Below are 26,918 nucleotides of genomic sequence, written 5' to 3'. Positions count from 1 at the left end.
AACACACAACTTTACTGAACTGAATAAAAGCATGACAAAGCCCTGCAATTCACAGCACACATTGATATATTTATTGATATTAGTTTAAAAGAAAACTCTGTTACACACAGGTTATTTTATAACTGCCATCTGTCAAGGAATTCTATATTTTTCCACCAGAGCACTTGTACTGCCCACTCTCCAGGATGGGAAAAATGGAAGAAAATAATCTCTAGGTTGAGCCAGTAAGGCAGTTCCTCAACTGTCTCCCTGCATATGAGGGGACATATGAGTGAAGCTACAGATGGGCCAGCTCCAAGACGGCTATTTCATTTTTTAAATGATGAACAACAGATAACTTTGCCAGCCATCTAAAGCCATGTTGTTAGCTGTTCTTTATGCTGAGTTAGAGTCACTGCCTGTGAAATCAGCTTGTCTGAGAATAATCAACATACTGTTCTCAACTATTTCTAGGGGAAACAGAGCTGGTTTTGTTTTCTGTCATTTCAAGTTTAATACTCTCTTCTTAATCTGAGTTTTAAAGGGTCTCACAGAAGTGTCAACTCTGTGTTGCTTGATGAAGGAATTTCATTAGTCTAAGGTGACATTTTAGGTTTTGTTTAAATCATTTCTAGTGTTATTGCTTCCTGCAGAGAAGGATTCTTTTAAATCACCAACACATTGCTGTGCACAGTAGAGACCTCCCTTGGCAGGATATGAAAGAAAAATCACGTACTGATAGCTATTCATACTCTAAAAGTGGGCAGAGAGTAATGAGGAAAAAGGCAGTCAGAGAAACTCTGAGCATGGACAATTTTTGCAGAAAGAGTAATTAGAGGACAAGGCATGTTCCAAAGTTGTTGACGAAAAGCTTTTCACATAAAGAAGCAATTAAAACTCCCGTGACCACAGTTCAAAAATAAATCTATGGCATTTCCTTCTGTACCACATTTAAAACTAAGTATGTATATGCATAAGGATAAAACATGAGTGAATGCATTGCAACTTCATTTGCATCAGCAACATCCTTTAAAAAGAATTAGAAATATTCAGCAAAATATGTTATACAAGAAATGCAGAAAACTGCCATAAAATTCTTAAGACCACAGCTGTCAAAGTCTGTCTCTATATTTCCCAATTTACCTAGCATTTCTACCAATTTACGCTAACCCCAGCTAGTCTGACTTCATTAAAATCAATGACCAGGTCCCAAATATTATGCCATTAATTGTTCTAAAGTTGACTCTTTGAAAGCAACTCAAATGCCTGAACATAACATGCTCAAAATATATTTTAAAGTTGTTTTATTGATGGTGGCTACAAATAAGGATTAAGCATTCAAAAAGATAGCAAGGTACAGAAATTATTGACAAAACTATTTTTTATATTTCCTAGTTCCCTATCTTTTCAGCTCAAAGACAAAGCATTTTTTTAATTACTGTTCTCGTAGATCTCTCTAAAATGTAAGATCTTAAGATCTGTCTAAAATTTATTTTTTTCCTACATACAAAAATTAATTTTTGTTTATTAGAAAGATTTTGAAGAGCAATGTCAATCTCAAGAATGAGATTATCAAAGCCATTTGATACATATTTAAATGTGTGCTCTTTATTTATTTATATTTTCCATTAAAGAAACAACTATTACAGGAATGTACTGTCAACAGAAAATTTAATTTAAACACTAGGGATTATTTGCCTCTTTTTCACTTTTTTTTTTTTTTAACATTTTCCTGCAAAGCTCTGATCACAAATAACAGTATTATGTTGGCACATGAACTGCAGAAACAAAACCTTATTGGTATTTATTCATTGTCTGCGCTGCAGAGTGCAAAGCGCACATTCATTAGCTATAAAAATTCTGTCTGCTTTAATAATTTATGCTATTATTAGTAACACTGTGTGAGCAGGCATGCTTCCCAGGATTCTCTACATACAAGGCAGAGTTCAAAATTCATGTATGTCCTGTGGTTAGGCTTTATTATTGCATGAAAAATAATAAATAAGCTTAACATTTAAAAATATCAATGTTTCTATATAGACTTCCTCAAATTCAGCTGCTGGTCTTTGTCCTTCCTCAGGATGCCTTAATCTTTTATTTTTAACAGAGTCATTCCTACTTCTTTTCTATTTAGGTCATGATAATGAGTTACCTGCTTTGGTGAGTCATTGTGCTGCTATTGACAATTCTTACAATTTATAATGAGGTATTATTTTAAAATGTCAAATTATTTTACCATCCTACACTCAGATATTATACTTTCTGCTCTTTACAATGACTACTGGCCACAGGTATATATTGGAATTTTCTGCAGAAATTGCTACAGTCCATGTGTAAATATCCACTGCTTTTTTGTTGTTTTTTTTTTTTCTTTTTTAATAAAATAAGGACAGATTTCCCTGAGAGTTAATGGTCACCTCCTAGATTTGATTTTATGCTTAGTGGGCTGAATAATAAGACTGGTCAGGAGTTTTACAAGACTTTTTTTTTTCTTTTACTGAATCCTTGGAAATAAAACAAATTTGTCAGAGCTTCCAGTGGAGTGGGAAGTCCAGAAAGAGTGTCAGCCCTGTTCAGCGATATTATCTAAGACCATCTCTCTGCCCACTGTGGAATGAGGGACCTGGTGGTCCTGGGGCTTTTTCCTTTGGAGTTCTGGCTTAACCTAAATCTCCAAAATTCTTGTTGCCCATCTTTGCACCTAAGCTTATGTAAGAAAGAATACAGGTTTCCTGGGTAGCTCAGGAACCTTAATGTTTTAGTTATTTTTCTCACTTTAGTTTGTGTGAAACAGTATCTTAGACTTCCTAGTACACATGGAATTTGTGAAGTTTATTCTGCAATTCCTTTTTTTACTCTTATTATTTATTTTTGAGGTAAAGACTTTCATTCATCCCTACAGTTTTGAGGTAAAGACTTTCATCATCCTCTGCAGAAATCCTGTTCTTCCTACAAGGCACATGTAGGAAGAACAGGATGGTGAGAGGATGGTAAGGACAATTCAGATAAATGCATTCTGTAATGCAGGGAAGCAGCTGTGCAGAGGAGGATTGTGATGTGACAGTGGTTAACTCTACAGAAAAAAATCTTATAGCATCAGGAATTATTAGGGAAAAACCAGAAAACCTTGCCTTGCCATTCCCTCTTTAAATGTATTACTTCCTCAAGGCTTTTGACACTGACCGCTGTAATATTATCATAGGTAAACTCAGGAAGTGTGAGCTGGATTAATGGACAGTGAGATGGGTTGAGAACTGGCTGAGTGGCAGATCCCTGAGGGTCATGTTCAGCTCACAGGGTCTGGCTGGGGCCCTGTCACCGGTGGTGTCCCCCAGGGTTCAATACTGGGCCCAGTCTGGTTTACCTAATTCATCACTGACTTGGAGGAAGGGGCAGAGGCCTCCTCAGCAAGTTCCTGCAGACACAAGGCCAGGAGGAGTGGCTCATACCCCAGAGAGCTGTGCAACCCTTGAGAAGGGCCTGGACAGGCTGGAGAGACGGGCAGAGAGGGACCTTCTGCAATTCAACAAAGGCAGGTGCAGGTCCTGCTCCTGGGCAGGAACAGCCCCCTGCAGCAGCACAGGCTGGGGCTGAGCTCTTGGAAAGCAGCTCTGTGGAGAAGGACCGGGGGTCCTGGTGGAAAACAAGCTGTCCATGAGCAGCAGTGGCCTTTTGGCCAAGAAGGCCAATGGGATCCTGGGGCACACTAAGAAGAGCATTGCCAGCAGACTGGGAGAGGTGATCCTGCCCATCATCTCTATCCTGGTGAGGCCTCACCTGGAGCACTGTGTCCAGTTTTGCTGCATCTCTCTATACGAGCATTAGAAAATAAAAAAGCATATGCGTCATGACACAGAAATAAATATTTTTTCAGAAAGCAGATAGTTATCCAGAAATGGATGCTAGGTGAGTTTTTGGAAGACCAAACCAATAGGAAGTAATAAATATAAATCTACTCCAGGCTCAGAAATTAATCTTAACTGGAAAGACAAATACCTAGCTAGGAAGGAAGTAAAAACAGTTGACAAGCTCTAGGCCTTTGGCATGTTCATATAATTCCTTATAGAAAAAGAATACCTGGGCCAGTAATACCACCCTTATATTGAGGCATTCATCATGTTAAAAGCAGTTAGCCAGGTGACCTTGCATCAAAAACTGATGCAAGGAGACAAGCTAGCAGAATGACAAACTATCAAGAGTATCACAAAAATAACATCCCAACAAAGTTTTAAGTTGAAAATACTAGAGAGTAAATTAATACATTATTGTTATTATTAGTTTTGTTTGTTTGTTTTTTTGTTTTGTTCTTTTCCGATAATGTTTCCTGTATATCTACTGTGTGCCACTACATGTAAAATATACTGAAATACATGGACCTTTGGTCTGACAAGAAAGGAAAGGCCTTTCTTGTGTTCCTGTTAGGTAGTTGGAGTCCAGAAATATTAACAATAACATGCTTTATAAGAAATATGTTGATCAGATGTTTCAAAGGACTAATTGTCCTGAGTGAGAGACCTCCTACAGAAATGAAAAAGGGGGTAGGACATTGATATGAGAAAAAAATGGAAAGAATAAACACAATAATGACTTTGTTAGACATGGGGAGGTTTACAATTTTGCTTTTCTGCATGAATTTGGGACCTAAATATGAAAACAAGTGTATGGCTAAAGCTCAAAAAAGAAAATGCAGAACACATCCCACAAAGTATGAATGATGTTCAAGAAAAAAAATCTCTTAAATACTTAGCATTGATGGCAGTTGGAGCCAAGAGAAAATAATTAACCCTGTCTTTATTGGATTGATATCTGCATTTGGAGTGGGATGTTTTAATGCTGTCGGTACCAGCTCATTACATTTATGATTTCCTTAAGTCCACTATTTTAAAAAATAAGAATCACAATCTTCAGGATATCTCTCCTAATTCAAGCAGAGTATAAATTTGTTGAGTCAGTGGAAGTGTTTTCCAATAACAGAGCAAAATAATAAAAAATTCTACAGATGGGCTAGAAGTCTGAAAGAAAAATTCTATCAAGTATTTCCACTGGAACTCTTCTAGACAATACACCATGCTCTACCACATTACAAACAAAATACCAAAGTAATTACAGGATTCCTTACTATTTACCAGGAATGCAGACAGAAATACTTCATTTTCCTGGTTTTGAACAGCTTACATACTGCCAATGCTACACAGTTAAATTAGATGAATAGGAAACAGCGAATTCCTTTCCCTACTAAGTGGGCTTCAAAGTTAACACTCATGAGAAGAAAGCACAACAAACAGAAATAATTGACGCAAGAATGTTATAGACACGTACGTTCCAACATGGGCACACATTTGTGCGCACGCACACAAATTCTTGTTTCTCATTCCCACTCCTTCTAGATTGTTTCTACCTCCTTAATCACTTTGGGGAAAAAAAAATCACTCTTTGTACCTTGATTATGTATTTGGCCAAAATTTTGGTGCCAGCAGTAGAATTTGATCAGTTTTTAGATCCTTATATAGTCACTGTAGCTATTAAAGAATTGACATGTTAATTGCCACTGCAACTTATTTTGCATGAAATATTAATTCTTTACTTATACCCCAGGATTCAGTATGGTAGGAACATCTTTCAAATGAAGAAGCTGAAATTGCAAAGCACAAATACAGAAGCAAAGAAAAACCTAAAGATATGGAGAGAAGTCAATCCCTGAAAATAATTCACTTTTTTCCCCTATCATTTATTTTTATTGCATGGCATAATGTGGCCTGCTCATAATGTCACAAGCCAAGATGAACCTTGATACATCCTTATTCCAAATTCCACATACTCAACACAGTTGAGGCAATTTCTGATTGTCTGGAGGTAAACTTCCATCTCTTTCCATCCCACTATGTCAGAATTTTGCTAGTAAATATTTTCTAGTAAATGGTCATGGGATTTTTGGTTTCATTTGGGTTGGGTTTTTTTCTCATTTTTGGTTTTTTACCTACTACTATTCATTACAAAATCAGGAGCATTTTATGAGAGTGCTGCATAAGCACTAAACCATTAAATTTTGACTCAGTACTAGCCCATCTGTGGTGTTAGAGAAATCAATGATGTGGGAGCAAGGACACTTTCAAATATCTTTCTTGGATTCATCACAGACATAATCAAATGATAACTCAGTGGAAAACCTTGGTGTTTACATTCATTGAACTCAATGTCTTCTATGTTTTAGAGTTCAAAGTAATTTTAGTTTCATGCTCCAGAGTCATATAGGCATTTTTGTGCACTCACGTTTTAATTACATTGGTTTCTCCTCTTTTCTTTCTCGAAGATCTGTCACGAAGACTAAAATTGTTTTTCAAAGCACATCTAAGCAAGAAGGTGACTTTAGGGTTCATTATCTAATTGATCAAACAACCTGCTAATTAAATGTATCTGGGCCTAATCAAAGTAGAGACATAATGTAGCAACACAGTGAAACTGTTAGCAAGGTGTGCGAGGCTCGCACTATCAAGGCGAATGGAGCTCACTCTGCTGCTTAATTACATTAAAGCTAAGATTTTTCAGGGAGCCTAGCTGAGAGAATTGGCTGTGTATCTGACGTTGCCCTGGATATGTAAGACTGTGGTTTGGAAGTGCCTGAGTCTTTGCAGTAAGCTCTGCTTCACATGACTGCTCTTGCCAAGCTTGCTCCACTCCTACAGGCTTGACTCAGCACATTTGAGGCTAGTGTAAAATCTGGGCTGAATGACCTAAGTGAACGGGCTTCTTCATGGTTCCACAGTCAAAGCTGGACATATAGATCTGCTAGATCTCTAGTGTTCAATAAACACCCTTGTTTCTAGAGTTTAAAAGTAATGAGCTGCAATGAGATTTACACAAACTGCCTTGCGCCCTCCCTTAACTCTAAAGTCAGTAGTGTTTTCTTTTTCATTAAGGCCTATCCCCATTCTGAAATGAAAACAAATAGCTGACTAATCTCTATAAATCTGCTGATGGCAATGACTCACCTAAAAAGAAAAGGAGATTGGGGAATACTCCACACTTTTTTCTACTGTAAGAAAAAACAGCAACTGTGTCCTTTGAGGACAGATTTAACAATCTAGATTGATAACATGGGTTGGAGACACATTAAACATATTCTTAGATCTATCTGAATAATAGGTAGGTCTTACTGACTGAAGGCTGATCTGTTCAATCAAGGCTAATGTATACTTTGCACTCAATGTTTATGAAAAGGTGAACTATATTTTTCATCATAGGTATTGCATTTATTGTAGTAACATCTGGAAATGCAAATCATGGTGGTAACACTGAGAGAATCTTACCCCAAAATTGACCTTAAAAGTGAGGACAGAGGCAAAATTGTCTAATCCCATTAAAAAAAAATCAAGAGCACATTTATGACCCAAGCTCTCCAGCATCAGTCTTCTGTTCGAACTTGTGGGCAAAACTCCAGTTGTTTAATGATGTGGATAAAAACTCTAAAGCATGGCTCTGCCTGGTGTCACTCCTGGTTAGTGACCAGTTGTACACTGCTGCAGTATACATTGCCCTGGAGCCAGCACAGTTTCTCCATTATTTTATAGAGTGGCATCTTCAAAATGGAAGAAATTAACTGCTAATTATGATCATACACTGCTGCCAAACATCCCCTATTTTTTTGAGTATTTTCAAACTTCTCAGTACCATGAAAGATACATAGCAATAACCTCCAACAGAGAGAAATATCTTCTGCCAAAGAGGACATTTGCAGCCATTTGCCTGGGTAGGGTAGAAATCTCCAGTTATAATTCATATAAAAGTGTTTCCATAAGTCCAAGTATAATGGTTCTCACACTGTGCCTCTGAAGCCAAACCCAGAAAGAGATAATATGGTTTCATAAGCCTGAAATAAATAAAAGCAGATTCCAAAGTAAAGATCTAATGAAATTCACTTCAGTGTCAAGAGAATAGGAGTAAGGGTAGAAGAAAAAAAACAAAAATTAAAAGCCTATGTTTTTAAACAGATTTTGCAGCCAAGCCAGACTTCAGGAGCTCTACCTGTAATTATATTCACAAACATTGTTATTGTTCCTGGGAAGCATCAGCTAGTTTTAACCACCTTCCTTCTGAGATGAGTTCAATATGTTTACTACTAGCTCCCCAAACTTAACTGACATACTCTGATTTGAATCTTAACCATTGTGGGTCTATGTAGCCACTGTATCTGAGTTTCCTGTCAAATCCAAAGTAATTTCATAACCTCCAAAGGCTTTTACAGCAACAGAAATTACAACATAACCCTTTTAATTGAAAGCATTTTGGTAACCAATAAAAAAATTGATGGAAAGTTCAAGTGCCTGTCAGGAAGAAAGCATGCACACATAGTAATATAAGTTTGAATATGTATATGAACTAAAATATGAAATTCCAGTTTTGTTATCAAAGAAATTTCATATCTGACTTTCAGTTTTCAGAGGCAGGAGGCCATTAATCATCAATGCTACCCAATTCCCAGCAGTCCTTGCAGTTCTTTAGTTCTTTAGCTTTACTTTTGAGTTATTTGTACAAGGAGATAAACCAACTGGTTTAGCAACCAAAAAAGCAAACAAAAAATCCCAAACCAATCACCCAAACCCAAAACCCATATCTTAATAAGTATGTGCAAAAAAGCTTAAAACAAATGAAAATCTTGCAGCTTTTTTCTAGGTAATAGCCTAGCAAAAAGAAGCATTAGTTCAGAGACAGAAGTTGCCTGCTGTTTCAAAAGTTTAGTGCAACTAGAAATTTCACTACTAGATGGTGTCAGGGACACAGATTTGGGGAAGGACCCTCATTGGGTAAACCTGCAAAGTTTTAGCATCTTTAGACTGGCAGAAGCTGAGGGGCCTGATGCAGATTCAGCCAAAGGACACTGAGAATTTATCTTTACTTCACAGTTAGGGCAGTCAAGGAAAATTCAAGGAATTGGAAGGGCAGTCAAGGAAAATTCAAGGAATTGGAAGGGCATGTAAAATAGTAACACCAACACTAAGAGTCAAGCAACAGTCTTCACACCCTAGAATCTGAATTACTTCTTTAGCAAGACTGGCTTAACTTTCAAATGTTTTGCTATATATGAATCAGAGGAAATATATCTGTTTTTCTGAATTCTCTAGTGTGCTACTGTAGGCAATCAGCAACTTTTCTTGTTCCAAGAACCTCTTTTGCAATGTTTAAAATCTCAAGAGTTCATTAGAAAAAAAACAAAGAGAAAAATAATTTTTTCTCATTTTGATTACAAAGGATTGCCATTTTGGGGTTTCTATCTCCCTAGAGGCTTCTAGAACTGAATTTTATGACTTTCCTTCCATTGATTTTGTAAGAGAAAAAAACATTTAATCATCAAGTACTCCATAAATATGGTACTCATAATATTATCTTATATAGTGAGAAAGTTTCTTTTTAAAAAAGAGTTAATATAGACCCATGGGTGGCAATTAGCAAAAATGAAGTCTGAGCAGTTTCATTGAAGCCAAAAACTTACCAAAGTCATTGTTTAATTAAAATGACTTTTGATTTGACTTTTTCTAGACTTCCAATAATATCAAGAAGGCAAGAGCAGGAGATTTGTTTCTTGCTCACACTCTATGTCTTTGCTAAAATGTCACCTTCCTTCTTGTTATGAGAAGAGATATCTAGCCCTGAAATTCTGTATTTATTAGATGTTACAGCATTCAAGCGAGCACAGGTATTTATTGCACCAACATGGCAAATGTCTAGCAGCTGCAAGTACACAGAAAAAGTACATTTACAGGAGCAAGGCAACCCTCCTTATGCTCTGCTACTGAAATGTGGGCACTGCAGCAGAACATTAATCGTCATATTTTTAAACATCTGGGGGATGTTACAAAGGAAAATAACAATAGGAGTTCCTGGAGGTTGGAGGGAACACCTAAGAGATGGAAATAACCCATTGTGATTTCAAAATTATTTCCTTGGATGTTCTTTTGGAAGGGGTCATTGCCTCTCCTCTTTCTAGCCAAAGCGGACCTCAAGCAGGGAAAAGTGGGATGCTTTGGCACAGGCACATCAGTGGCAAAACAGGGAGAATTCAGATCTCTGAATTCAGCTTGATTACAGCTCAGTTTATTTCCTCTACAGCAGATTCATTATTTACTAAACGGGGAGTTGATTCATCCAGATCAGTGAGTACTTGGACTTGTCTTATTCCAGCAACCTGCATTTTACATTTCTTCACAGTTTTAAAAAATACAGTGCAAAATACTCAGCCAAATGAGAGCAGTTCTCTTTGCTTTCAAAAAGCAAATGATCCTTGCATGATTTGCAGTTGCTGTATTAATTATATTTTAAAAAAATCTATTTACTTATGATTTTTCTAAGCTACTCCAAAAGTAAAACCATTTAAATGTTGATTCAGTTTCAGTGCCCAAGAGAACTGCCCCCAAGGAATCCCAGTCACTGAATCACTTGAAAACGCCCTTGTAAATTAGCAAGCATTGCACAAACACTGCTGGCAAATTCAATCATTTCTGTGTCATGCTGCATTGTTATCTCCTGCTCACTTAGAGAGCTGAAGTTCATTCTGCCTTGATTCCATGTAGGCTAGTGAGGTGATACGAACGACTTTGGTTAAGTAGCACTGACTCTATTAATATTTAAATACAGAGAATAATAAAACCAGAGCAGAAAGACTTAGAAATTAAACTACCAATTGCATGGTTCTTCTTCATGTTCTCTGTTTCTTTAATATCCATCATTTCTTCAACAGTATTTTTCCATTTTAAATATTCCTTTGTATTTAATGTAGAACTATTAGAAGAAAGAAATGCAAAAGATCAAGGTTCAAGCTACAGTATTTCTTATGTCTCTCAATCCCTATGGGCTCTCACAGAAGTTACCAGGGTCAGAATTTTGAAAACAGATGCTTTTGCCTAAGCCCAGACATCAGCACCTTTTAGAGATGCTGTTATATAAGCACTTTCAGAAATCAGAGCCTTGATACAATAAAATCAATGTCTTGGTAATTCTTTGAGTGATTGCTTCCTAAATTACAGGAAACTGAGAAAAATATTCAGAACTTTAATACCACATATATTCCTTCAACAACAAAGGCAACAACATGTGAAACTATCATATGAACCCCATGTCAAACACAATTCCTACTATACTCCTACTATAAAACTCCTGCAAGTAGCAATTTCTTAGTTGAGACTATATAGATAAAGGATAAAAATCTAGACTTTAGAATTTTTTCTCATCTGTTATAAAATGCTTCCTAAACTTTAGATTTCATGAATTCATACTTACTTTGATCATGTTATAAACTTATCTCAGTGTTTTATATAGTTACATAAGTAAATGTTTAAAATGATTGAGGTACTATTGCAAATTAAATATAAATACAGGAAAAAAAGACTATGTTCTGCTTGTTCTGAGTTTTTTTCCAAGATTAAGAGACAGTTCAAAATTTATTAAAACAACCCAAACCTGCTACATGACTTTTCATCAGGGTTAAAAATATTAACTTTCAGTGGAGCAGTGAGGATATAATTAAAGTTTGCAGATGCTGTGTTTCCAATATTTGTAAAAGAGTGTGAAAGACATGAAGAATAATTCTTACTACAGCATTACAAGTGTATTTATTATTATTTGACAGTCTATTAATATTTTCCCCATTTTATTCCTTAAACTCAAATAATGCTAATATTGTTCTCAGGCATATTACAAAGGTTCTGCCTATTCTGTTCTTTTAGTTTTATAAACTCACATAAATTGATGTCAACTAGATTTGTATAGATAAATATTATTTAATCCTTTTTTGACCAATAAATAGAAGTGATTAAGCAACAGTTGGGTAAAGAACTATTACCTCAGTTGTCTGCCCCTCCTACAGCTACTATTCCAGCCTTAATGAAATCAGTCATCTTGCATTAGATATAACAGTGCCAGGCAAATTGTCAGTGACGCCAATAACTTGGCAATTTTCTGAAAAGCCAGTTCAGCTGTTAAATTGTCTGAGTTCTTAATTCTCATCAACTTGCTAGAGGAATAATTTGAAAATAAGGTGATCTAGAAGTCTAAATAAGAGATAAATAAAATGCAGTATTTTGCTCTAACACAGGATGAGGATGCCTTGGATTCTTGGATCCTGATCATAAAAGTACTTAGTACAGCCACGTTCTTACTTATGTATGAGATGTACTTGCACCATGACATGAAATTCTTGTCACATACAAAACTGAAGTAGATTTTAATATAGAAAGGAAATTTGTTGCAGAAGTGCCCCCATAAGTATCTCATGAAGTTTAACAAGGCCAAGTGGAAGCTCCTGCACCTGGGTCAGGGCAACCCCTGGTGTCGATACATGCTGGGGGATGAAAGGATTGAGAGCAGCCCTGCTGAGAAGGGCTGAGGCTACTGGTGGATGAAAAGCTGAACAAGACTCAGCAATGTGTGCCTGCATCCCAGAAAGCCAAATATATCCTGGGCTGCATCCAAAGCAAGGGCAAGGGAGGAGATTCTGCCCCTCTGCTCTGCTCTGGTGAGACCCCACCTGCAGTGCTGTTGGGTAATATTTTATGGTACCAAACAGTATTAATAATAGTCCACATGTTCAGGCCTCTTTAAGACTCTCAGTGCAGGATCTATCCCTCACCTGTAAACAGCACATTTTCACTGCATGCTTCTAAACTGCAGACAAGGTTGAAAGGAAAATAATCTACATTTTTCAAAAGGCTTATCTTAGAATGAAGAACTCCGGTGATTCATATGGCGTATGAATAATAAATCTTTAAAATTCTCTTTGATACATCTATGCACAAGAAACAGTCATTACTTAGGAGTGCATCTGAGAAGTGAGAGAACTTAGTTATGACCCACAAAGGGAAGCTCTATGTGTGGGGAGAGTAAAACAAAGTAGCATTCCCAAATCCACATGATATTGGGCTGAAACATAGGAAATAAAATAAACTTATTGCTATGACTATTGCATATTTATAAAGCACCTTATAAATGGGAACTTCAAAGGGTTTTTCAAAGGAATCATTAATTAGATCACAATAATCCAGTGAATTAAGCTTATGGTATTCATTTTAAACACCATTAAATTTAGGCAGCTTAAGTGACATACCCAAGAGTGTATATACAAAACAGTGGTAAATGAACAAATTGGGCCCCTCAATTCCCTTGAAGACTATGGGCTGAGACTTCAAATTTCTTATATGAACAAGACAGTAAGGAGACATATATGTTCTATCCATGAAAGAGAGTCTTGACCATTACAGATTTAAAAGTAAGTGCAATAAAGGTTCAAAACTCAGTGAGGAGCAATGAGAATACTAAGCCTGGAAAACATGGAAAATAAATAATAAGTTTTTCCTCTGAAGTGTGATTTCATTATCAACTGAGACAACAGCCTAACATGAACTGTCATTTTCATAGTAGAAATTCGCTAGATATCCACCTGATCACAAGAGGTAAAATGAGGTGGAGATGATAATTGAGATGCAAAACAGGCAGATAAAAAGATGGCATAGGTTGCAATCAATGGGGGATTTCAACAGCTGCCCAGACAAGTGCTGGAATCCATTACATTGGATTAAAAATGTCACCAGTGCAATAAGCAGTCAGACTCAGTTTATAGTAGTTTGGAATAGAGAAGAGATCATGTTTCATTAGGATTATTCCTGTTTCCTGTTAACATAGTTCCCAGAATATCATGGAAGAAGTGATACAGAGATATAGTTCCAATTTTCACAACTTGTCAGGTTTCTTCTATGCACGCACCACTGTCATTTTAAATACTTATCTACAGCATATATTTCTGCTGCAGCTTTGCTTGCAGCAATGTAACTGCATCTCCCACACTAGACATATCACTTAAGAAAGCAGCTAAAATTTTAAAATTAAGAATCTCTAAAACTTGATTACCACAGAGCTCTTTAACAAACAATATAGATGCCTATCTTACTTTCTTCTGCTTGTGATCTTTTCTCACTCTTTTCAATTCTAGATATTCACCATTGATCACTTGTTGCTTATTGTCCACACAAGTCTGGTCATAGTTCCTATTCAAAACACCACACTGTTTAAAGACATGCATTAAAGCAAGCTACCACTAAGAAAATAATATCAAATCAAAGTTTCCACATTAGGTTTTCTTGTTTCATCCAAAAGAAAAGAAAAAAGGCAAATCACAGTATTTTTAAATACTACCTATTCTTTTTTTCATCATTCATCTTAGAGGCTTCTAGCTCCCCAATAACCAGCTTTTTTCATATGAGGGTCATGAGTAAAGCAGCACTACTGATTAAGTTCTCAATTATGTATCTGTCCAGGTATTTTCTGAGCTAAGAGTGTAATAGGCACTATAACCAAAGAGAATGAAATGCATTTGCATGATTATTTGAAAAAAAATTTCTATAACCTCGGTTTCAAAATGCAGCTAGTTTTTCCTCTTACACTCATAATATGCCAAATATCTAAGCCTTCAGACATAAAGGTTATGATTGCAGCACTATGCTAGAGGTCCAAATAATGGAAAATATGGGTCACCCCAAAAGCCTCACAACTTGGAACAGAACATAAAAGTACTTAGATCCTCACAGTATCAGTTATTACTTGAAGTGGTACAATAAAACTTCTGGGAATGCTCTGAGGCTCATAAAAAACAGGTATTTAACAGAAAAGCACATAAACTGTAGTCAAAAGAGGAGGGATGTGTTGGAGTGGTACAATGTCCTGCAGGAGCTGACTTTGGTCTAAGGTTTAACCTTTCTGTCTGATTTTCTTGGGCTTCACTCCTGTTCCCTTTATGCTATATTGGAACACTTTCCACATCATATGGATTGTAGTTGCCAAAATTGTAAAATTCATTCGTTATGTGAACATATTATATGAATGAACACAATGACAGAAAAGAAACCAGGAAATAAAAAATAAGAAAAGAAGAATCCCTTGTATTCTTTAGAATGGAGAAGGCAAATACTGCATGATTGAAATAATTTCAAATTATAGTCATATCATGTAAGTATCAAATTTTACCCTGCTATAAACTTGAAAAAAAAACAAACAACAGTAAATTATTTTAAAAAATCAGAAAATTATTTTATTTCATCACATCAACCCCACATGCTGGTATTGAGGAATGTCTTGCAGCACCTGTAAAAACTTTAACTTTACTAATAATTTACTTTGATAAGCAATATCAGCAAGAACATTTGAGATTAAACCAGATTGGAATTAGCTCAAGATAATCCCAAAAGATGATGAGAAAAAAATTAAAACAAGCTTTTAAATCTACATCTCTCAGTGGGTAATATAAGTAAAAACGAAGCAAAACATATCAAACCAACCAAACAACAAAAATTAAAATAAAATTAAAAAAAAAAATTTAAATGAAAAACATGGAGAAACTGCAGTCTTTTTTGTCCACTGATGGGGAAGAATACCCATTCTTTGTAAGTGATACGATCTCAAACTCTAGATTGGAAACTAAGCCCAACAGTTTTCAGCACCTTACATCATCCTCCCCAAATATAAAATTCTTGACAAGTCACAATCCTTACAGTGGAACAGGAGCCAGCTTCTCCTGTAGCAACACAGGTTTGGCACAATTTTATGAAACATATATCTCTGTCACTAAAACAGACTATAAAGATAGCTAAGAGCAAAAACTAGGTAAGAAGGCACCATCTTTATGTCATCACTTGTCATTCCTTGTCCTGAGGTTCTGTCTGATTGGGTCTCACATGCTTGGCTCCTACCTACTTGTGCCTAGTTAACATGAACTGCTTAACAAGTTCAGTGCATGCATGGCTTCACATTCCTGCCATAAATCTCCTAGTAGTACCAATACTCCATGTTGTATTTCTCCTGATTGTGTTCCAAAGGAGCAGAGGCATAGGACAAGAGCAGATGACACATTTTACTCAGAGAAAGGTGACATCTGAGACCAAGTAGGGCACCAGATTAGTACGATGTTCTCTGATGGTGAGTCATAAACCCCTTGAAGGTCACACAAAGGTTAAAAAGAGAGCTATCAGTGAACAACAGCTCAGTCCCCGCAGGGGTGTGAAATAAGAGACACTGTTATTACTTACTCCAATTTTTACACTTCCCAGAAAACTCAAATTACCTTTAATTGCTGGAAACAGTTCAACTCCTCTAAAATGAAGAAGTCAATAAGTGCAGTTGTTTTTTACTCGCCTGTCCTGGGGGGATTTGTTAATACTGATTAGTGGAGATCACGCCAAAACAGATGAGCTGAGAGGGTCTTTAACTTTTGGAAAGTTACCTAAATGTAATCAATAAAGTAAAAGACCTGAGGAGAGATGGCAAGGGAATAGAACCATTGTTCCACAGCCATTTCTCTTGGCAACTCTGTCTTTCTCTGGAAGATCCTGCCTCCTGTGTCCCCAGCCAGATTTCCATCCCTTGAACACACATTTGGTTGTGCTGGTACAATTCCACTCACTGCAGAGATTTCTGGAAAAGAGGGTTACAACTCTCAGGTTAATAACAAGCCTTTCTGTAAAGGCAGAATAAGTTTAAAATAGATTTTTCTATTTCATCGTGCAGCCCCATTAACAGTCGTAGGGGCAAACAGCAGGGACAGAATAAACTTACACAAAATGTACTACTCTATCAGGATGGGGTGGAAATAGAGCTAGAGGACACAAGGACAAGGACTAATTACTAACTAGAACACCAGTATGGAAGACAGAAGGACAGAGGGTATAAGGAAACCACTCTTCATATCTGAAGTGGAGAAGGACAGGGTGAGTCAGCAATATATATTTTTTTTTTAAATCTTTTTAATGCAGACAAAATCAATAAGATGATGGCAGAACTGTTTCCAAGAAGAATTGTTTTCAGTGTTTTCCATGACATGATGAGGCTCTTGAAGACTGCAAGGATAGAATACAACACAAAGTGAACACAGAAGCATTGATTAAATGCAGAGTAAGAGTACATCAAAGGAGACCAAAAACATCTCTTCAGAGTTGCAGAAGGAAAGAAATGGAAAGCTAATCAATTTTCCTTTTAACTTATATTAACAATACCAAGTTAAACCAAATGTCATATTATAAATGCATGCATCTTTCTTTTGGAGAGAAACTGATGGAGTGTAAAATATGCAAATAGCAGCACAAGTCAGGGCATCTGGAGTATTTAGTCCTTGACATGCCTCTTTTTGTACTACCTACTGTCAGAGGAAAAAAATCTGGTTTGGGGAAGAACCCTCCTTTCTCAGATGCACTGCTGATCTCAACTCAATAGTCTGCTTCCCCTCCATGTGCAGATCTCCAGCTGTTTATACTGGGAGTTCTGAGTATGCAGTGAAAAGGTTTTAAATTCCTAATAATAGCAGGAAAAAATGTATTATATCTAAAACAGAAGCAATGTGCTTTAACTAAAAAATACCAAAAAACAAAAAAAATTATTTCAATTGCAAAGACAAGTATTAAAAAAAATCCCAAAATGTCTTTGCAGCTCCTTTTTCAAGTCATCCTCTGCAACAAATGAGGCAAGGTCTGAATGGATGGTGAATGTTAGGAAAGGAATGACTAAAACATGATCACGCACTTGAGAATAATATAATAATATTTATATTGATGTATGCAGTATAACCATTCTATCCCTCCCACATTTTACTGAAAATACAAAGGATTTTTTACCATAGCAATCCTTACATATGTACTACATTCCTTCTGAAGTGGGGAAACAAAGAAGGTGAAATATGGCAAATTTCTGGTTCAGAAAATGACGAAAGTAAAAAGTAGAGCTGTTAATGGACTGTGCATGCACACTCCTATCGCAATTGTCATACAGGTAACACAGCAAAAATAATAAAAAACCATTAAAATTTGAGTAAAATAACAAAGCTAAGAAATCCAATTTAATTTACCATTAATAAGTTTCACAAACCTCATAAATTTAGTTTCATTTTAATGCTCAAAATAATTAATAAAGATATATATATAGAGAAAGGTAAGGATCAACATAATTGTCTACATATCCAGTTCAATGTAATTCCTTATATGTACTAAATTCATAGGCATGACTAGGGAATATGGAGCTGTTTCAAGTGAAGAACATAATGTATAATAATGATACTGAATTTGTCCTTTTCCTCTGCAGGGCACTGGAGATAATGTGATGTCTTTGAAATGACAGCATGGCAGGTATGGTTCTAAGCACCATATATCAACGGCTCTAAAACTTCCCTCTGAACTGACATAATTTAATTTTTTTTTTCCAAATAAAACTTAAGTATTGTAGCAAAACCCCAGCTCTTCTGCATTCTAAATTAGCCCATCCTATATTAATTTCACTTGTTTATAACTCTGTTGACGTTTATCTCCTTTACCTGTGGTAATGTGGAAATCATCAAAATCCATACATGCAATTTAATCAACACTCAAGAATTTTCTGTCCAAGCTAGCATGACAGCAAAATAAACAAAAATTCAAGTGTGTATATATCTTCATAGACCTGAATGGACAGGCAATATATTCTAAAGGCAAAGCTTCAGCATTCCTCTTGGAAGTCAGAGAGTATCTTTCCATCAGAATGAAGAGGTTTCAAATCAGGCTATGTTTACCATAGTTCACTGTGTTCTGAAAATGTTCACTTTTTCTTATTCTCTTGTTTGTTCCATGATTACTTCCGAGATCAAAAGTAGCAAATGCCTGGAAAATATGCTGAAATCTGTTTCTGAGACTAAAAGTGGAAGCTATATCCTTCATTATAATAAAAAAAACTTTCCCATCTGAATGACCCCTAAGTTAGTTTTTACATCTTCCTTGATTATATTAAAAATTTTAAAATAGAGGAATGAATAATATGATATCCTATGAGAACCTAGAATACTTTTTTTTAGGAAGTCAGTTTTAAGTTGAATAGAACAAAGTCTTCTTGCTATTTCATTCTGTGTACAGCATAGCTTACAGTATTAACGCCAAAATTCTCACCAAATTCCACATTAGTCTCTAGTATAGAAAATTCTCTGTTCACACTTGGCTCAGGAATATATGAAACTTTGGCAAGTAAGACAAGTCAAGTCTAATATTCCATATTCATAAATGAAGGAAGCTGAAGAACACATTTAGCAAAGTGGAAAGGAGGATGCATGCCAATAAGTTCAAGCAAAGCACTCCTAAATAGAAGATTAGCTTTACATTTCTCACACATCAGATTAAACCCCATGAAAATCTGATTTCTCTTTTTACCTTATTCATGTCGTGTTTTTTATTCAAGCAAAAGTAGAAAAACAAAATACAAAAAAATACATCTATTGTGAATGGCTGTACATCTTGTTTATGCAGATTTTCTAATTAAGCTTCAGCTGTCATTTGAATCTCATCAGCCTGTTATACTGGGACAGTGGAAAGGTCATCAGAAAGAAATTTCTGGTGGCATTTTGTCTGAACAGAACCATTAGAAGGAAAAAAGCTTGGGAGTGGTACTGAAGAAAATAGCAATGAAACCATACTTCACAAACATGGAGTTAAGAAAGGATGCAAACCATGATCTGCTTTTGATCCAATGCTCCAGAGATTCATCAGCTATCACTCTCTGATCACCTGACTGACATAGCAGAGGCACAGCAATGGTGTCATTGCTTTACACACATACCTAAACCCATATTTTCCACTCTTTTGCTGCTAATCAGGTAAATAAGAAATTTGATGCAAGCAAGAATGATCATTGATTTCACTCTGCAACCATCCAGGATGCACAAAGTTTATATGCAGTTTGAATTTGTTATTGCTAACACAGATCAATCCAATTCAGTGTGCAAGCCTCATTTTTAACTTTTTTCTTTTTGGAGCATGACACCTTTTTTTTTTTTTAATTACATTTTTAAATGATCAACAATTCTGTATCAAATGACAATTTCTACTTATAAAGCCCTTCTTCCTGATACTGGTAGTTTTAAATTTAACTTTTAGCTGCAGTAAAGGAATGGATTATGGTGACTCCCAGAATTGTCACTAGTGCATGTTTGACAACATTTATCATTATTGTGGAACTCAACAGCTAGTTGCAATGCTTACTATATGCTTAGAAGAGATCAGGACAGGAGAAATAGGAAGATCGCCTGCTTATAACTCAAAAAATATTGGACTGTGTGTTGCCAAAACTTTTGTATTCCTAGCAAAATTAAATAGGGATACTTAAACCACTGAACAATATTTTCTGGTTTAGCTATTAATCCCTTGTTATAAAAAGGGCTACTTTACTTTCAAGGCAGTGTATGGGACTGGTGACAGGATCATCCTTACCTCTCTCTATGCAATGTCCATAACTAAGACAGCTTTTCTCTATTTAGACATTTTAAGGTAATTTTCAATTGTAGTATCTCAGATCCTCAAAGAACTATAAATAAATGCAATAATAAATTCAAAGTGGAGCTTTCTGTGGAGAAAACGGCCCAGATTTCCAGATCAAAGTCAATAGGGAAGATGTTCTACCCCCTGCAACTTTCTTAATGCTGCATCTCTGTGTCTTTGCAAAACTGAAGTGATGATCAAACAGAAGTTGCAAAGATAAATTACCTACTCATTTTCACCTATACTGCTTCTAAACGTGAAATTTTGCTATAGAATCACATTTTTGAATGCAATATTCAGAGAAGTTTAGCACTTCTATGTTGCTTGGTTATTAAATAAATTAACCCATGCGCTGTCATTTTTGTTCTGATGTAGCATATTTTTCTGTATTCATCAGAGGCTCATTGTGTACAGTGTTACTTCATGTATCTAAAGGAGTGAATGACTCTGAAGTCAAATACTCTTGTATTCATCCCAGTAAAAAAGTTTTAAAAGAAATAGAAGTCAATAGCTGTAAATCAAGAGGATTAAATATATTGCTTCCCTCATTGCAGCATCTGAATGATATAGACCTCTCTTTTATTTTGGGCTCAAACAGCTCTTTTCATAAAATATCAAAGGCACTGCCATATCATAACAATGTTAGAAAACTATTAGAATTAATATTATGACAAAGTATAATAATCAACTTGGCCAATATAAAGCAATGCCGTAATATATTAGAAATATATTCACAGTTTAGTTCTGTTAGCTGCTATGTTCCATGTGGCATAAAATCAGCCTTGTTCGCACTGCTCATTTGCTTTACATAAAAAGTGCAGGGATTACCCTCTAAATAATTTTCAGGTTTTTCTAAGTCAGTTCAAATATCTGTGTGACTGAAATGAACAATGACTTACTGGATTAAAGCAATCTTCAGCCTACAGAGGCACAGAATACCCAGGTCTGCCTGGTGATGTGGGTTTCCTCTTTGCCATCTGCTTCTAAGCAGGAGGAACAGAGAACTGTTCTGCCAGAGGGAATTCCTTCCCAAAGGCTGATACTTGGCATTCACAGTTCCCATAAGAATGCTTAACAGAGCAGCAGGAAGCACTCTCAGCACTGGGATCTCGAGGTGCAGCTCCTTTTCCACTGCTCTCATATTCTTCTGACCTTTCACCTCTAGCTCTGCAGACAGCCCTACTGTCTCACTGTGATGCATCTTGCTCCTGAAAATAAGACAGGCTTACACAGACAAAAGTTAGACCTAGCAAAATTTGAGATTTGCTTTATATAAAGCAAGGAAACAGAGGATTGCAAGATAAAACTAAACCCCAAAACCCACCATAAATCACCATTCTATTCTAACCTTACAAGTATGTTTCATTCACATCCCTCATGCACATTTCTTTCGATGTGCACTTGCTCAAAGGCCAAATAGACATGAATTCTCTCCCTTCCCCTCACTTTATGAGGTTCCACAAGAATAACTTCCATCCCTGCTACTTTGGGTAGATTATTTGGGTAGATTTAAATGTCCTGGGAAGTTCTAGCTGCAGTCAGGTAATTTGTGTATGTAAGGTGGATTCATCTGCTTTGTTAATAGTCACATTGCCTAATCCAGACTATTCAATCTTCACTTCTTCAGTCTTTCAGATTTCAATAGCTTCATGATAAATATTACATCAGACACTGGATATAAACAAAATATGTTATGCATCTGATTTCTGGTATGTTAAAAATTTCTCACCGAGATCTCACCTTCTCCAGCAGATGCAAATGTCATCTCAATAAAAAGTGATCAACCTGAAGCATTTGAGAGTAAATTCTTTCCCTCCGCTTTACCCTGCTTAAATATGTTCTCTTTTGCAAGTAAAAGTTTAAAGCAATTTGAAGCTGATATTTTGTTATCTATCAATTTTATATTGCCAAATCAACAACTTATGTTTTCCAAATCCCCAATATGTCAAGGGAATAAGGGGGAAAAAAATCTATTTGGTATTCAGATCAACTCTTCCACACCCCGTTTTATTCTACTATAGTCAAAGCAAAATTTCTGTTAAAGGAAATGTTAAAAATTGCAGGACATAATTCTGGAACAGTACAGGAATCACAATATTCAGAGGAAAGTACCTGAACATCCATCCTTACAAAGAGTAAATACCACAACCTGCTCTCCTTCAGTATCAGATGACCAGTTTTCTGCTACCTATCACAACAGAACTTGAGAACTGAAAGGGGAAATCATAATTTATCAAACTAAGAGGAACATAACTGGAAAGAAGTTACATAATAACAGAGAAAAAATAAGAGAAAAAATAAGAGAAAAAAAAAGGCAGATGAACAAAGCCCAACCCTACAGAGATGAGGAAAAGAAAGAAATAACTTGAGAGACTGAATCATTGGTATCTGACACACAAAGGGGACTAGCTTTTCAACCATTTTCTAATCAAAGAAGAATTTCACACAGTAAGTTTAATCAAAAACAATATGAACCATAAGAAAACTATTATAAATATTGTTATCAGCTGTGGAGAGAGTAATTTAAATGGCATTCAGTAATGCAGGTGAAGGCTGGCTGGTAGCTCATCCTTTTCATATTTGATTTCTCAGATAATTTCAGAGATCTAATGGTCTATCCTTCCCATGTCACAGGCTTTAGCCCTTTTCTGAAATATTGAAGGAATTGCTGCTGTCCCCTCTCTATTTGCCTCTTAAGGGGTATTGACTTTGGTTCCGCCTAAGGGTTCTTTCTTCTAAGACAAAACCTCAAGATCTCTTGGTGCTTTCTTGCCTGCTAGCAAGGGGTACTGCCAGTTTTCCATGCTCATGCTTTGTGACTGTAGTCTTATTAATCTCCAGCTGTGTAGAGCTAGTTTTGCCCACACAGCCGTTCAAGAGACAAGCTTTGTTCTAAACACGGCTATGGGATTTGTTAGGTGAAAAGAACTTCTGTTTTGGTTTGAATATCGCATTTCTTCTGTTCTGTTTCAAACTCTAGAGCATGCCTCATTTTCAAATGGAGATTTACATTATGTTTAAGAACATAATTCTGAAGCTGTATACACTTCACTTAATTTGAAAGGTTTGGAGTTTTCCATAAATCATGGAAGACAACTGGTTCCTCAGCTGTTACAAAACAGGAAACAAAATCAAACCCTGCATTGACTACTATGGCTTTACTCTAAATATCCTCAAAGGGGCACAAAGACTGAAAATTCAGACCCATTATTCTTAAAATGTACCAAAAGAAAATATTGATCAAACAGACCAGCAAAATGCAGCCACTTGTAAACTGACCAGCCAAAGAAATGTACAGAAAGAGGTCTATTTGCTAGGACAATGCAAAACACTTGTCATTCATACCAGAAGCAGAATCTGGTCAGAATTCAAGGATATATACTTAGTACTGATATCAGATCAATATCACTAGAGTCCAATGAAGATGAAAGCCTCTTACTGAAAATATAAATTACCTTTTAACATCAAGATCTCAAGTTATATTAAAACAGCACTCTTATCTTCTCCTACCTTCAGTCCAAATGGCATTTCAGGAATAGTTCACATGAAACACAATTTAAGCAGGGAATCGGAGACTGAAACATCAATCCATTAGGTTTCCTATTTCTCAGGAAGTTTTAGGAGTGGAGAAGTTCAAACTTCACTTAATATGTTGCAGATGAGGATATCACAATGTCATCTCCTCTAATTTCAATTTCTTTCCCTATTTGTCTTGAGGGGTTGTAATGTCTTTTTCCAGTGTAAAGCCTGAAATACAAATGATTCTCTATGGCACTGTTGGATTCATAGAACCATAGAATACCTGAAGTTGAAAGGATCGTCAAGCACAACTCCCTGTTTCCCACAGGACAACCTAAAACTAAATCATGTGACTAACAGCATCATCCAGCTGCTCCTTGAACTCTCTCAGGCTTAGGGCCATGACCATTTCCCTGGAGAAGCCTGTGCCAGTGACCAACCACCCACTGGGTGAAGAACCTCCAATCTGAAGTTCCCCTAGTGCAGCTGTATTCCATTTCCCTGTGTCTTTTTGCTGGCCACTAGAGAGAAGAAATCAGCACCTTCCTCTTTGCTGCTCCCCCAGGGAAGTTCTAGACTGCAATGGGGTCACCCCAGCCTTTTCTTCTCCAAGCTGAGCAAAGCAACCTTAGATGCTTCTCATGAGTCTTGCTCTTAGGACCTTTCACCATGTGGGTTCCTGTGGACAGAGTCTAATAGGTCAATGTGCTTCTTTTGAGGTCCCCAAAACTGCACTCAGTACTCGAGGTGGGGCTGCAGTGTAGAGTGGGACAATAATCTCCCTCAACCAACCAATGATGCTGTGCCTGATCCACCCCAGGACACAGGTGGTTCCTTTGGTTACCAGGGCACTGCATATTCAATTTGCCACTGACCCAGTTCCCCAGATCTCATTCTGCAGGGCTGCTCTCCAGACTCTTCCTCTGATTTGTACATACAGCCACACTGTCCCCAGTGGAGAATCCTGCACTTCCTCTTGTGGTTCAACTTGCAGAAGTTTATGGAGAACTGTTGCCTGTGGAATGGACTCTTAGTGGAGAAGTTCATAGAGAACCATCTCCCTTGGGAGGGACCCCACACTGGATCGGGGGAAGGATTCCTCTTCACGAGCAGTGGCAGAAACAACCTGGGATAACCTGGTCAGAACCCTCATTCCCTGTCTCCATGCACTGCTGGATGTGGGGAGGTGGAGCTGGGAATGACAGAGGGATGGAGGAGTGTGTTTTTAAGATTTATTTTACCTCTCATTATCCTGCTCTGATTTTTTTTAGTAATAAGTTCGATTAATATCCCCAGTTTGAGTCTGTTTTGCCCATGATGGTATTTGTGGAGTGATCTCTCCCAGTCCTTATCTCAACCCATTAAATGTTCTTTATATTTTCTCTCTTCTGTCCAGGGGTGGAGGGGATTGACAGAGAAGCTTTGGTGGGTACTGGGCATCTGGCCAGGGTCAACCCCACTACACTGCTCATGCTGTGTATATTAGTATAAAGGCATTTCAAATGTGCTCAGCACATCATTGAGCAGACTGATGGACCTGCTAGCACACCATCCCACAAACATCGGCATGCTACCCCCAGACTTTTCACTAGTGAACCTGGTCTTATCCCTTTCTTGCTTCAAATCTAGTTTAAAGCTCTTTTAATGACACCTATTAACTATTGGGCAAAGATACTTTTTCCCCTTCAAGAAAGGATTATCACTAAAGGATAATCACTAAAGGATTATCACTGTAATGTTCTCATGGAACATTACAGAAGTTCCATGAGAGTTTGCCCACAATGCAGGTAGAAAAATGCAACCAAGATGCCTGAAACACAGTAAAGGACTGACACTGGGTCCTCTGGATCTCAGACCAGTTCCAACCATAAGCAAGCTATTCCTGTCTTTTGTTTACAGTAAAGTATCAAAGACAAATTGGTGCCATTTTTTGTGAAGACTACTGGGCCCTCACTAAAAAAAGCCCCATAAACTCATTTTGACTAGATAATAGAAAACCAAATTAGGTCTGGAGAAGCTAGGTTGTTGAAAAGTAGATCATAAGCTGTAAACCATCACCACATGTATAAATGCAGGAGGAAAGGCCTCCCTTTCTTGTATCAAACCTTTCTTCTGTGACAACTTTGTGAATTGTAGCAGTAGATTCTCTGAACTGTTTTAATGAATGAATGTCAAGGAGCTGGAGGGAGCTCATCAGCAACAAAAGGAAGGTATTTCCCAGACACATTTAAAAGCCTAACCTAGTATTCAACCAGCCAAAACATCTATACTGAGCAAAGAAAAATATTTCCCCATTAAATGATATTTTATGGTTTTTCGGTGTCTCATGAGATGTGGGAATAGATCCTTACAAAAATTTTGCATCAAAAATCCCATTTTATTTTCTACCAGTGTGATTTTCCATTGTTATTTTTCTTGCACTCTGTATACATTAAGGCACATTAATAAAGGGAAGAAGCAAGGCAGTCTGTCAGATATTTCAAAACATACCATGGGAAATGATTGGTTTAGGATAAGTGAATAAAATCTGTTTGTTCAGCAAACAATTTTAGCTGAGAACCAAGAAATGTGTGTATAGCATGGACATATGATAAGTTAACTGGGCTCAAAAATACACCATAGAGCTGGGTTTTTGGGACTGCAGAAAATTTTTTCATGCTTCATGGCTCAACTTTCAACATGAAGGAGAAAGTATTACAGTTATTCTGAGGGATGACACATTTTTAGTTTGCACATTCTCTTGGACTTCTGAAATGCTGGGAACAAAAGCATCCATAGTTAAAGCTTCAGGGTAGGAAGAGAGTCTCCACAAGCACAGTAGCTAAGGTGATATTGAAAGAACCCAATAAGACATGATTATGTACTTTTAAAAATTCAACTATTAGCTTTCCCTGTGAAAGAACATTTTACTCTGCTAAATTGTTACAGGGCTTATAAGCTGGCATTTTGAGGATTTTAATTCCTATAAAGAATTTTAATTCCTATAAATTTCTTGGAAAGTTACTGTAAATTCGTGATTTGTATTCTCTAAGAGGTCCACAAGAAAACAAGAAAACCCCTGTAAGATACAGCATCCAAATTCTCTCTCACACAAGGATGGGAATTGAAACTCAGCACAGT

At 36.7% G+C, this 26,918-nt stretch overlaps 1 protein-coding gene across 13 annotated transcripts in view; it reads right to left on the bottom strand.

Moving 5' to 3' along the window:
* The window catches only part of LRRC4C (leucine rich repeat containing 4C), a 484,651-nt gene that overhangs the window by 25,455 nt on the left and 432,278 nt on the right, over positions 1–26,918 (bottom strand). The gene's annotated exons all lie outside the window — the stretch shown is intronic.

This window comes from Agelaius tricolor, unplaced genomic scaffold (assembly GCF_023055355.1).
Source record: "Agelaius tricolor isolate 1412-34295 unplaced genomic scaffold, bAgeTri1.0.p SCAF_5, whole genome shotgun sequence".
In the NCBI taxonomy this organism is placed as follows: domain Eukaryota; kingdom Metazoa; phylum Chordata; class Aves; order Passeriformes; family Icteridae; genus Agelaius; species Agelaius tricolor.
Note: the sequence above shows the minus strand (reverse complement) of the source record. Positions and strands in the feature narration are given on the sequence as shown.